We start from the raw sequence: 13,595 nt of genomic DNA on the forward strand, positions 1-13,595 counted from the left end.
CATAACTCTGATTTTGACGAAAAAGATGATAAACTGCACAGATGGAATCAAGCAGAATTGAGTGATCTTATTCGAGACCTTGATTTGTCAAAGGAGAAGGAAGAACTTCTACGGTCAAGACAACAGCAACGGAATCTTCTCCAATGTGATGTCAGGGTCTCACAGTACAGACATTGTCATAGGGATCTGTTTTCTTTTTTTTTGAGAAGAAAAACAATCTTGTTGTTTGCTGTAACGTTAATGGCTTGATGAAATGTTTGAATTTGAATCATGATCAAACTGATTGAAGGCTACTCATAGACTCCTCCAAGCTTAGTTTGAAAGCTGTATAACTTAACAACAACTGTCTTCCTTGTATTCCTGTTGGTCATGAAGTTTACTTGAAGAAACTTTGCGCAGTGGCGATATCATAACCAATGAAGTTCATCTGAGGTGCGATTATCACTAGTTGAAAGTTCACTTGAAGGAGACTTATGCAAACATGGCAATCCTCCTGACTCAACCAATTGTGCTAACAGAAGTGGAAAATCTGTGGTGATCTAAAGGTCATCGCTCTACTCTTAGGAATGCAATGGGGGTACACTAAATACGGCTGTTTTTATGTAAGTGGGACAGAAAGGATAGGAAATTACATTATATTCAAGCAAACTGGCCTGCAGGAAATCTTAACGCTAGCAAGAAAAATGTTGTTGCTGAGCTTCTCGTGAAACCAAAAGATGTTCTTCTTCCACCCCTTCATATAAAGCTGGGTTTGATGAATAATTTTGTTAAAAGTATGAACTGAGAAGAACAGGCCTTTCAGTACTTAAGAGAAAAATTTCCTATATTAAGTGATTCAAAAGTTAATGAGGGTATTTTTGTTCAACCACAAATTTCACAACTTGTAAAGTTTCATGTGTTTGACCGAATTTCGGAGGGAGATGAAAAAGAAGCTTGGGAAGACTTAAAGGGAGTCATTCATGGATTTTTATGCAACAAAAGAGATAAAAATACAGTTAGTTGGTGACAGTACTTATGAAAAAACACCTTTAATTCAGATGCAACACATCCCTTAAAATCAATTTTTTCCATTCACACCTGGACTTTTTCCCTCCTAGTTGTGGAGTTGTCAGTGATGAACATGGAGAAAGATTCCATCAGGATATTTCTGTAATAGAACAAAGATATCAGGGCTGCTGGAATGAAGCAATACTTGTGGATTACTGCTGGTCAGTGTGCAGGGATGCTCCGGATCTCACTTACAAGAGGAAAGTCAAAAGATAACGATCTCATGAAGCCACCACATGATTCTTTTCAGATCCAATCAACTGCCTTGTATTCTTCCATCAATTAAGAACTCTTAGAATGTAACTGTCATTAAAAAAATATCAGATGGACTTTCTATTTTGTTGGTGTATATAATTAAAATGTATTGTTTTCTATTAATCTATTAAAATAAAATACTTCCACCTATTGTATATCAAAGAAACTAGAGCTAATAAAAATTTTTCTTTGTCATATTTATTTTTCTCAACCCAAAATTAGTAAGATTTAACTCATAAAACGAAGGAAAAATTAAACAAACAATTTTTTTGTTGGGCAGTGTTATTTATTAAATTAATGAAAATTATTACATCTTTTAAGGTCAATAAAGATACACAATTTGATGGGCTTGTTTTACTTTATCGTTATTTGTAATAAAAATTATTAGTACAGATTATTTTCTATAAACAGAAAATATTTATTAAAAAAAACACAACTTAATTTAGACATTTTGTAAATAACTAGAATAAAATAAATATGTTACATTTATACCTTCAAATATGGAAATGGTTCGGATTTAAAAAAATTATCAAGTGATTCCTTAGCTTCTCCAGATAAAATATATAAAAATGGCAGATAGTTCGAGAGGTATAAAACAGGCCCAATAGTATTACAATCATAGCTCCATAAGAGTCTATTTATTATATCTTGCACTTCTATTTCAGCTTCACTAACACTTATTAGATATTGCTGATCCAATTTCATATCTGTAAATATATATCACAATGAAATAAATTATATAGTATAATTTTATTTGTTTGAATTAACTGGGATCAAAGTTGTCTTGATAGATGATAACGAAGTTATTTACATAAGTAATATAAAATGTATTTTTAATATTATTAATTAAATAGGGATTCTCAAAAAAGAAATGAAAATATTTTTTCAGGTATGTTCTAATTGTGAAAAAACATAGGTCTTAACACTTGAATGTAGGTTTAAAAATTCATTATTTTCATCAAGTCATACCTAATGAAAAATTTTTCTCTGATTTCAGCATTGTCGTGATGAATTCTTCAGTTGCCATTTTCCCAAACCTATGGTCTCTTGCATTGAACAGCATCTCTTAGTGAACGATGAACAGTTATGTAATACCCTTTATTGACAGTGTCCTTGAGGAGCAAACTCATGATGAACCATACATTGATAATCAAAAAAAGACTGTCAGTATGACCTTCATGCTGTCATAACAATGGTTCGGCGTATGCACCACAACTTATCCAGAGATTCTTAACAAAACACAAGATCAAACAACTTCAGCATGTTCCCTTTACTCACCGAACATGGCTCCCTGCAATTTTTGGCTCTTTCCTAAGCTTAAAATTCTGCAGAAAGGAAAGAGGTTTAAAGGCAGAGAAGAGATCAAAAGATATGCAACAAGAGGTCTTATTGTGCTCACTAAAACAATGAAAGTGCTTTTCATTGTTGAAAGCACTTTGAAAAGTGCTTTCAACAATGGAAACATCGCTGGAATAAGTGAGTTATATCAGAAGGGACCTACTTTGAAGGGGATAAGTCAGTGAACTAAGTAATTTTCTTTTTATGAGCTAAGGCTGGATATTTTTTGACTACACCTCATATACTGTCTAGTCATTAGATGTAAATGTGTATACTATCTAGTCACTAGATATAAAAGCATATACTATGCAGTATATACTCCATTCTCCTGAAGTGATTGCATTTTGTGCTATTTCTCACAAAAATTGTGTACAACCATTCTTTTTTCACAAATACATAGCAAATGTATCAATTTATCTTGACATGTTAGTGAATGCTTAATGCCTCAACTCTAGAAAGACACTGAGAGCTTCATTCTCATTCAAGATGGAGCTCCATTTCATTGGCATGTAGAGGTTCAAAATTACCTGGATGAGCACCTTTCAACGTCTTGCATTGGCCATGAAATTGATAATAAGATGACACTGATAGGTCAGCCATACAGAAATTTAAACTTAATGCCTTGTTACTTTTTTCACAACAAGTTTTGTGTGACATTTAAAGAGTATGGGGAACTGATCCATTCATTGCTTGGCAAAACTAAATAAAACTATATTTTGGAGGAGGTTTCATTGATTATTAGACACTGTAATTTAATCCAAACAATTTTTTAGTTATTTTCTGATCAGTTTTAATTTTTGAAATAAACAAATTGTATTTTAAACTTTTTATAAAAAGCAAAGTTTTTGTTCATTACCTTTCTGTTGATGGAGATGACTTAAAATTACATACCCCAAATGCTGTTACTAATGTTGAATGGGATATGCTTTCATGTGTTTGGGAAAAATTGAACTATCATGTTGATATTTTTGAGTTAATCTTGGTATCAAAAAATATGGTGAATGAATTTTTATAGCTGCAACTGCCGACGCTACATCCATATGCTGTAATTTGTCCAACAGCGTGATCAACTGAGACAGGCAGGGACAAGTTGTAACACGTTCAAGCTTGCCAGTCAGCTGCCAGAGCCGCTAGAGTGAGGCTGTGTTTGTTGCATAACATGGATTTTGAACAACGCATTAACATTAAGTTTTGTTTTAAGTTGCAAAAGAGTGCCAAAGAAGCTCACGAAATGTTAGAATCAGTGTACAGCGATAATGTGGTAACTTTGAAGACTGTGTACAAGTGGTATGACCGATTTAAAAACGGAAATGAGTCTGTTGAAGACGAGCAGCGTGTGTGATGTCCAGTAACCTCTAAAACAGTTGAAAATATGCAAAAAGTGGAAACAAAGGTTCGTTCAAACAGGCGAATGACTATTCGAGAGCTATCGGAAGATCTTAACATCTCGTACGGATCTGTTCAAAGCATTTTAACTAATGAATTGCAAATGAGACGAATGAGTGCTTCACTCGAATGGTGAGTGCTTCACCACGACAACGCGCCGTGTCACACGTCGCTTCTCATTCGCGAGTTTTTGGCCGAAAAAAGTGTTCCTGTCTGTCCACATCTGCCATACTCACCGGATTTAGCACCATGCAACTTTTGGCTCTTCCTAAAAATTAAAACTGTGCTTAAAGGAAAACGTTTTGAAACCATTGCTGACATTGAGAGGGCCACGACCGAGCAGCTGAAAGCCCTTCCAAAAGACGCCTTCTAGAAATGCCTCCAGTCATGGAGTCAACGTTGGGATAAGTGCAGTGCTAGCCAAGGACAGTACTTTGAAGGAGATTAAATCGAATTCTATGTAACCTTATTACTTTTTTTAATAAAAAATTATTCACCGTATTTTTTGATCACACCTTGTATATAGATATAAAAGAAATTTTCTGTGAAATCTTGCAAGTAATAATCTCCTTATTTGAAAAATATTTTTTTCGTAAATCATCAAAAATGTTTATTTGTAATTACTCTGTGTATATTTCTCTGCTTAATGTTACGTTAAATTATGAAAACAAGATTTGTAAGTAAATCCTGCATATTTAGAGAATTACAGAAAAAAATTAAAAATATAATCAAAACTTTTTTTTTTATTGATACTTCCAAAAGAATTTCATTAATTCCACTGGAATTAATGAGTATATCACCTGGAAATAAGTAAGTCTCTATTTTCGGTACTGCTTGATTAACTGATAAAATCTTTTGAATGATTCCATGAATTTGGTGTCTTAAATCCCTCAGACTTGGGTGTAATGTAAGTTCATTAGTATCAACATTAGGTATGACAGAAATTCTGATCAATGGCTGCTTTATAAATAAAAAATCACTAAAACCAGATGGCATATCATTTCCATCCTGTTAAAAAAAAAAGAAAAATAGATAAAAACCTTAACTATATAAATACGAAGTGATGAATTTAAGTATGCAAATGTACAAATATATGTAGTAACATCAGAATTTTTCAGACTTACTTGCAGCAATTGTACAGAGCCGGACCAATGTTTAGACTACCCCTATAAAATAGCTAAATTTTAGATAAGAATTACATAAAATTCAAATATGATTAAGTAGTAAATAATCAGTTTAATGATGGTTGGTATATTATAAAGATAAATTGTTAATATTATAATATTACCCAAAATTTGTGTTTAAAAAACTATAAAGTACTATTATCAGTTTGGAATAGTAATCAACAAGCCTAGAATAAATAGGCTGTCCAGTATTTCAAGGACAAGATGATAAGCTGTTCCAGCCCTCTAAAAAGAATAAATAATATAGCTCTGCAAATATCATGGCATCTTTTAAAGGACATGAAGGCCTCTTGAGATGATAATAATAAAGCAATATAATTTTTTTCAATTATATTGATTTTTCAATATAATTGATTTTTTTGTTAGGTTAAATATCCTTAATGGTTAATTTTTATTTTCAGTGTTAAAAGTTTTTTAATTTAAGTTATATTTTTTAGAACCAAAAAATGTTGTGCCAGCATTTGTGGTTATTCCTCAGGTTCAAGTCAATTTTTTTAGAATTTAGTCTAACTTTAATTTTAATATTTTATATTTAGGTGAATTTATATAATTTTTTTTTTTCTATGTAAATTTGAATTTAAACCAGGATTAGATCCCCTGTTATTTTTAATTAGTAATTTTTTTCTAAGGTAGTATGTTTTTTTATAATTGAAATTTAATAGGTCTGGCGGTTTTTAAATCTTTTTAGAGGAACCTGTAATTTAAATGATATTCCACGATTTTTTGCACCTTTTTTTTTGTATATCTCTGTCGTTGAGTGTAATGAAAATTTATTTTCTTTTTCTTTTTAAAAGATTTATGTTTGGTCAAGATGCAGTTATAAAGAGGTTATTATGGGTTATATTAATTTTTGTTTTTTGATTTTTTAATTTGATTAAATTTGAATTTTGGATTTAATAGTAATTTTTTTTAATTAATTTTTTTAATTTTGCTCTTAATTATGTGCTTATCGCCCGTCACTCTCATAAATTGAGATAAGTTGTAACAAAGTAGATGTACTGGAAAGTGTATCTAGAATCAGATTTTGGGTTATTCTTATTTACAATAAGCTTGTTTACTGTTCAATTCAGTTGAGTCTGATAGGTTTTTTTTTGTCTTTCTTTTTTTTTATTTGATTTTTTTTAATTTAGTTAATTGTACTGTATTTGATTGATAAATTTTATTTAGAATAATAATTTCTTTTAGTACCTTTTGTATCAGGGTTAATTAACTTTTTAAATTTATTTTTTTTTCCTGTATAATGAAGATTTATCTTAATCTGTATTTTATTGTAGAATAATTATTTATAAGTTTGGGATTGTTTTGACATGAAATTCATTTCTTTTTGTAGCTGGTTATCTGGTAAATTGATTTAATAGAGAATTTATTTTTGTTAATTTATTTATTTTTTTCATTTTGAAATTTTATATTAAGGTGGATAGCTCTTTTTTTTCATATAATTTTTTTTTTCTTTTTCTTGTTGGATTAGAATCTTTCATCATTTAAAGTTCGTTGTAGATTAAAATTTAATTTTTTGTTTATTTATATTTTTACTGGATTTTAATTAATTTTTTTAATTTTTAATTATGATTGAATTAGTAGATTTAAAAATTTTATTTATGAATTAGGTAAAAAATAATTTCACCTGTTTATCAAAAACATGTTCTTTTGTGATTTATTTAAGGTTTGGCCTGCTCAATGGTTTAAATAGCCACAGTATTTTGACTGTGCTAAGGTAGCATAATAATTAATCTTTTAATTGAGGTCTGGAATGAATGGTTTGACGAAAATTATACTTTATTTTAAAAATTTAATTTGAACTTTATTTTTGAGTTAAAAAGTTTAAGTTTAGAAGAGGGACGATAAGACCCTATAGATCTTTATTTTGTTTACAAAATTTTTTTTTTTAGTTTATTTCTTTAATTTTTGTGGGTTAAACTTTGTTGGGGTGATAAATAAAATTTTAATCTTATTTTTTTTTACATTTTTATATGAGGTTTTGATCCTTTATTTTGATTAAAAGATTTAGATACCTTAGGGATAACAGCGTTATAAATCTGGAGAGTTCTTATTGATAGATTTGTTTGCAACCTCGATGTTGGATTAAAAGTTTCTGTGGGGTAGGTTTTACAGTTTTGGGTCTGTTTGACCTTTAAAATTTTACATGATCTGAGTTCAAGCCGGCGTGAGCCAGGTTGGTTTCTATCGTCTTTTAAATTATTCTAATTGGTACGAAAGGATTTTTGGTAATGTAATAATTTATTTACTAATTTGGCAGATTTAAGTGCTTTAAATTTAAAATTTATGTATTTTTACAGTTAGTAAATGTTTATTCTTAGTTCTTTTTTTTTATTTATTTTTATTCTCTTGGGTGTTGCTTTCTTACCTTGTTTGAACGGAGGGTTTTAGGCTATATTCAATTTCGTAAAGGTCCTAATAAGGTTGGCTTATTTGGTTTATTACAACCTTTTAGAGATGCTTTAAAATTGTTTAGAAGGGAATTTTATTTTCTTGTTTTTGAAAATTATTTGATTTATTTTTTTGTACCTATTTTAGGTCTTTCTGTTTCTTTAATTTTCTGGTTAATATTTCCTTTTAGTTTTAATTTTGTTGGGTTTTGTTATTGTCTTTTTTTTTTTTTTGCTCTGGTTTGGGGGTTTATTTTATTATAATTGCTGGTTGATCTTCTAATTCTGTTTATTCTTTATTAGGTTGTATACGAAGAATTTCCCAGAGAATTTCTTATGAAGTTGTTTTTTTTTTTTGGTTATTTTTTGTTTTATTTTATATTGTGAGTCTTTTAATTTAAATTATTTTTGTTATTTTCAGTCGGATGTTTGATTTGTTTTTTCTTTTCCTTTATTGATGATTTTTCTTTCATGTATTTTGGCTGAAACTAATCGTTCTCCATTTGATTTCTCTGAAGGTGAGTCTGAGCTAGTTTCTGGGTTTAATGTTGAGTATAGATCATTTAAATTTTCTTTATTTTTTTTGTCTGAGTATAGAAATATGATGTTTATGAGATTTTTTACTTGTTTAGTTTTCTTGGGGGGTGATTGAATAATTTTTTTTTTGTTAAGGTTATTTTTATTATTTATTTTTTTGTTTGGGTTCGTGGGTCTTTTCGTCGGTATCGTTATGATAAGTTAATATATATGTGTTGAAGGAGATATTTACCTGTTACTCTAAATTATATTTTGATTTTTATTTTTTTTAGGGTTTTTTGTTTTTCATTATTTTAAGGTGATATAAAAGTTAATAGTATTTTATGCTTTCATATAATTTCAAGTTACATTGCTTTGAGCTTATTAACTTATATTTTATCTCATAGCTTTGTGGACAGTGGATAGATAATAAAAAATGAAAAGTAAATTGTGGTCAGGATTTGTCCTGTAACAATATATGGTTCTTCTACTGGCCGAGCTCCGATTCATGTAAGTAGAATAAATGTGTTAATTTTTATTAAAAATATTATTTTATTTATTGGGTAAAATGATCTTGTTTGAAATTTTATTTTTATTGAGAATGGTATTAATATGATAATTATAATTGATATGATTAGGGCTACTACTCCTCCCAATTTTCTTGGAATAGATCGTAAAATTGAGTATGCGAAAAGGAAGTATCATTCAGGTTGAATGTGGGGGGGGGGGGTGTTCTAAGGGGGTTTGCTGGTGTAAAATTTTCTGGTTCTATAGTAAGGAATGGATTTGTATTAATTATTATTATAAAATTATTATTGTTGCTACTATTCCCATAATATCTTTGGTTGTAAAATAAGGATGGAATGGAATTTTATCAATATTGTTTTTTATACCTAATGGGTTGGAGAATCCTGATTCGTGTAGGAATATTAAATGTAATATTACTATTATTGATAGAATAAAAGGTACGATGAAGTGAAATGTAAAAAATCAGTTTAGTGTAGGGTTATCTACTGCAAATCCTCCTCATACTCATTGTACTACTATTTCTCCTATATAAGGAATTGCTGAAATTAAGTTTGTAATTACTGTTGCCCCTCAAAATGATATTTGTCCTCATGGTAAAAACATATCCTATAAATGCGGTTGCTATTAATGTTAAAAGAATTATTGATCCGGATATTCATGTTTTTTTTTCATTTAAATGATCCGTAGTATATTCCTCGTCCGGTATGTATGAAGACATAACATAACATTCATGCTCCATTTGCATGAATGTTTCGAATTATCATCATCCGTAATTTACTTCTCGTATAATGTGTACAATTCTTTTAAAAGCTTTGTCAATTCTTGGTGAATAATGTATGGCTAGGAATAATCTTGAAACAATTTGAATCATTAAACATATTCCTAGTAGTGATCCAAAGTTTCATCATAATGAGATATTTGATGGTCTTGGTAGATCAATTAAAAAGGAATTTAGTGGTCTTGATTTTCATACTGATTTAAACATAAGTTTTTTTTAATGGTCCTTCAAATGTTCTTACAATATTATTTACTGAGATTAATATAATAATTAAAATTGTTATTATTGTGAGTGTAATATTTATTTTATATATTCTAAAAAAATTTCTTGTTGATTTTTCTTCCGTTAATTCGGTTATTATTTCCTTTGTTTCATTTAATTTAACAACTGTTTCTATGGTTGGGTCTAGTTTACTCACTATAATTGTTGTTAGTATTGATATCAATCAAATTGAAAAAAAATTTATTCTTGGTTTAAATTTTTCATTTGATGCAATTCTTTTTTTATATGAATATCATTATTAGTCCTCCTACTGTTGTTAAAAATATAATGTAAAGGTATCATGATGATTTTATTATTGTGGAATTGTTTCTGCACATTAAGGCTGTTTGGAAAATTAATATTGATCCTAGTGACATAGGGTGTTTTAATATTGGGGATAAAATAATATTTGATAAAATTATGTATTTTGTGAAAATTCAGTAAGTATTTTAATATAATATATTAGTTTTGGATAATAAAGATGATTTTTTCTTTACTGATTTTATTTAGATAAATTTTTTTTAAATTATGATTTACAAGATCATTGTTTTTTTAAACTATCTTAAACTTTTACTTATGATAATTATTTATTTTTTTGGTTATTTTTTTTTAGATTAATTATGTTTTTATTTGTTCGTAGGCATTTTCTTTTATGTCTTTTAGGTCTTGAATATTTATTACTCTATTCTTTTTTCTTTATTTTTGGATTTATGGGTTATTTTGATTTTGATTATTATTTTTTGATTATCTATTTGGTGTTTGGGGTCTGTAATGGTGTTTTAGGGCTTTCTTTATTTGTTTTTTTAATTCATAATTCTAGAAGAGATTATTTAGATAGATTGACTTTATGTTAAAATTTTTTTTTTTTTTTTGTTTTCTTTAATCCTTTTTTGTATTTTAAATAATTGATTTGTTTATTTGGTGGGCTTATTTTTTTTTTGACTTTTTTATTTCTATTTCTTATTTTTTTATAATTGATAGGGTGTCATATATTTTTTGTTGTTTAAGTATTTGAATCTTTATTGTTGTTTTATTATCTGTTTATTTACATTATTATTTTGACTTTTTGTCTAAGGTTTATATTTTTTGTTTTCATTTTTTTGTTAATAATTAACAAAAAAAGCAATATAATTGAACCAAAAGAATGAACAAGACATGAGTCTTATTTAATCAGCAAACATCACTAAATGATGATAATAAAAAGGAACAATTCCATTTTTGCAAATGATTTTGTAAAGGATTCTGGGAGAGAATAAATATTGTCTTACATAAATATTGTTTTGAGATATTTTCTTGACATAAGACCAGAGTTTGCACAACAAAAACAGTAAAATTTCTGTTCAGCCTGTGATCACAGCAGTCAGATAATTTGGTAATGCTACAATAATCTGGGGCTACATCACATCTGAGGGGACATGAAGAGTGTAAGATAATTTGGTGCTGCAATGAAAAATGTTAATTACTTGGAAGAAGTGTTCATACCTTCTGCTCAGAAACTCCTCAGGGAAAGCTGTATTTACCACCAGGGCAATGCACCGTGCCTCAGATCCATGGGAGCCAGGACATGGTTTGCTACCCAAAATATTGAGATGCTTTCCTAACACAATACAAGTGAAATTTTTTTGGAAACAGAATCCCAGGAATGGAGCAGAATTGAGCCAGGCTGCCTGTTGTACCTTAGAGCACCACATGTGACAAGTAAAGTGACATGTCATTATCTTGCCAAATAATTAATGGATCCATTAATTATCTGGCAAGATTACATACAGCACACTACAAGTTAGAAGAGGTTTCTTTGATTTATTAGACATTGTGATTAAATCCACACAATTTTTTCACTATTTTCTGATCAGTTTTAATTTTTGAAATTAAAAAATTCTTTTTTAAGGGTGAGCTTGAATTTTTTGTCACTATTTTACAATGAACCCACAGAGAATATTGAAAGTCATTAATCCCAAGGAGCTTCCCCAGTCTTTCAGTAAAGTGATATTAATTAAGTCTTCAGTCAGTATTTATGATTTTATAATTATATGTAAGCACTAATCTTTAATGGTTGTTAAATTAGAATAACAGGTTTGTATCAAATTTTATGTAAATGGCTTGATATAACAGCAAATGAGGCTTTTGAGATGCTACATTACTCTTTGAAGAACCTTCTTTAGATTGAACTCAAGTTTTTGTGTGGCATGCAGTTTTTAAGGCTTGTAGATTTTGAGCTGCAGGTGGTAATCACCAAGAGTGGTCAACCATCAGAAAATGTGAAACAGATCTGGCTCATTGGACAATCAATCTATCATTATAAAAAAAAATCTAAGCACACAGAGGAAGTGACTGTGAATGGAGTAGTTACCATCTTACCCAGGACCAATAGCAAGTTTTAGTAAATTAGTAATTAGTTTTAGTCATATTATTGAAGTTGATGAATATATTAACCATATCACAAACAAATACATGATATTCATAAAAGTTTAAGATAACTTGAAAAAATGGGATAATAACAATTCATTTATACATTCCATAGATACTCAAAACCTATTTCATTATCACCCTATGATCTTTATATTTTGTTTTTAAACGTATTTTGATAACAGTGATTTTATTTATTTTTAATTTATCATACCAAATGAAATTTTTTTTTCTGTGGAAACAAGTATTACTAAGAACATGTACCTGCATTCCTCTTCTAAAAGCTAAAATACAGTCAGAGTCATTTGTCTCAATATTTCACATTAATTTATTTCACAGTAATTTTATTATGTTCATTGAATACACTATAATTTTATTTATATTTTCTTAATAATACAGATTTACTTCCTTAATAATACAAAATGACTGTATTTAAACCACTTCTCTGTATTCTGTAGAACTGAAAAGAGTTCTTTAAATCCTGATAACCTTGCATACCAGGTCCCAAATTTATCTAATTTATTAAAAATATATGTAAAAATGTCTGTTTCAAAGAAAATCTTTTGCATTGTAAGTTTCACATGCTGTTTGGTCTCAAAATCAAATTAGTAAAAAAAATACTTTTTCTTTAGTAATGGCTGGAAAGTGAACCAATGTTTTTATTATGGCTACACCAATACTATAATACACCAATTTATTAAGAAAAGAACAAACTTTAAAATGAGTTGTAACTACCAAATTTAATAACATGTCATTGATGAGCATACATAGTTATTAAAATCTGTTACATCATAAGTTTTACACTCTATAACAAATAATCCTAAGAGCCTATCTAACTCAACAGTAGATTAGTTCCTTGAAAATTTACAATATCAATTTTTCAAATAAAACATAGGTGCTTTTAGAAATATTCCAATCCATTCCAAAAATCAATCATACAAATAAAAAGATAAGCAATTGCATACAGCAAAAATAAAACAATTTCAGATAAACTAACAGGATAATAAATATACTAACAACCTAATAAATATAAAAAAAACAATATTACGTACTTGTAAATCAGCAAAAAAAATGAAATTTAATTTTTAATATTATCAATAGTTAAAATAATAAATAAAACAAACCTTATATTCTGTAAACAAATCAACAAAATGATTTAATGAATCAACAATTAATGATCTAAGCTGAAGAGATAATAATGCATTAGCAACTGAGAATAATCGCTCCACAAGAAAAGTTGAAGCTCCTTCTTCAACGGATACCAAATAACCCCAAGTGTGACGCATTTTAAGAAATGTTTCTGCACACATTACAAGCCAACTGTGAAAAAAATAATAAAAGAGTTAAGATTAATGTTAATTCTATCAATAACACTGGGGAACAAAAAATAATGTTTTTGTCTCAAGAAGAAATCTATGTTATTCTGATAGTATTTTTTCTCCTGAATTCAAATATGGTATCGTTTTTTCCCCATCATGTAAGGTTTCTGAGAGACAGGCATTTATAATT

General features: G+C 28.6%; 1 pseudogene; it reads left to right on the forward strand.

The window, feature by feature from the left end:
- Positions 1–387: 387 nt before the first annotated feature.
- LOC142318591 (U4 spliceosomal RNA) lies at positions 388–548 on the forward strand (annotated as a pseudogene).
- Positions 549–13,595: the final 13,047 nt, after the last annotated feature.

Source organism: Lycorma delicatula, chromosome 1 (genome assembly GCF_047948215.1).
Source record: "Lycorma delicatula isolate Av1 chromosome 1, ASM4794821v1, whole genome shotgun sequence".
Classification (NCBI taxonomy): domain Eukaryota; kingdom Metazoa; phylum Arthropoda; class Insecta; order Hemiptera; family Fulgoridae; genus Lycorma; species Lycorma delicatula.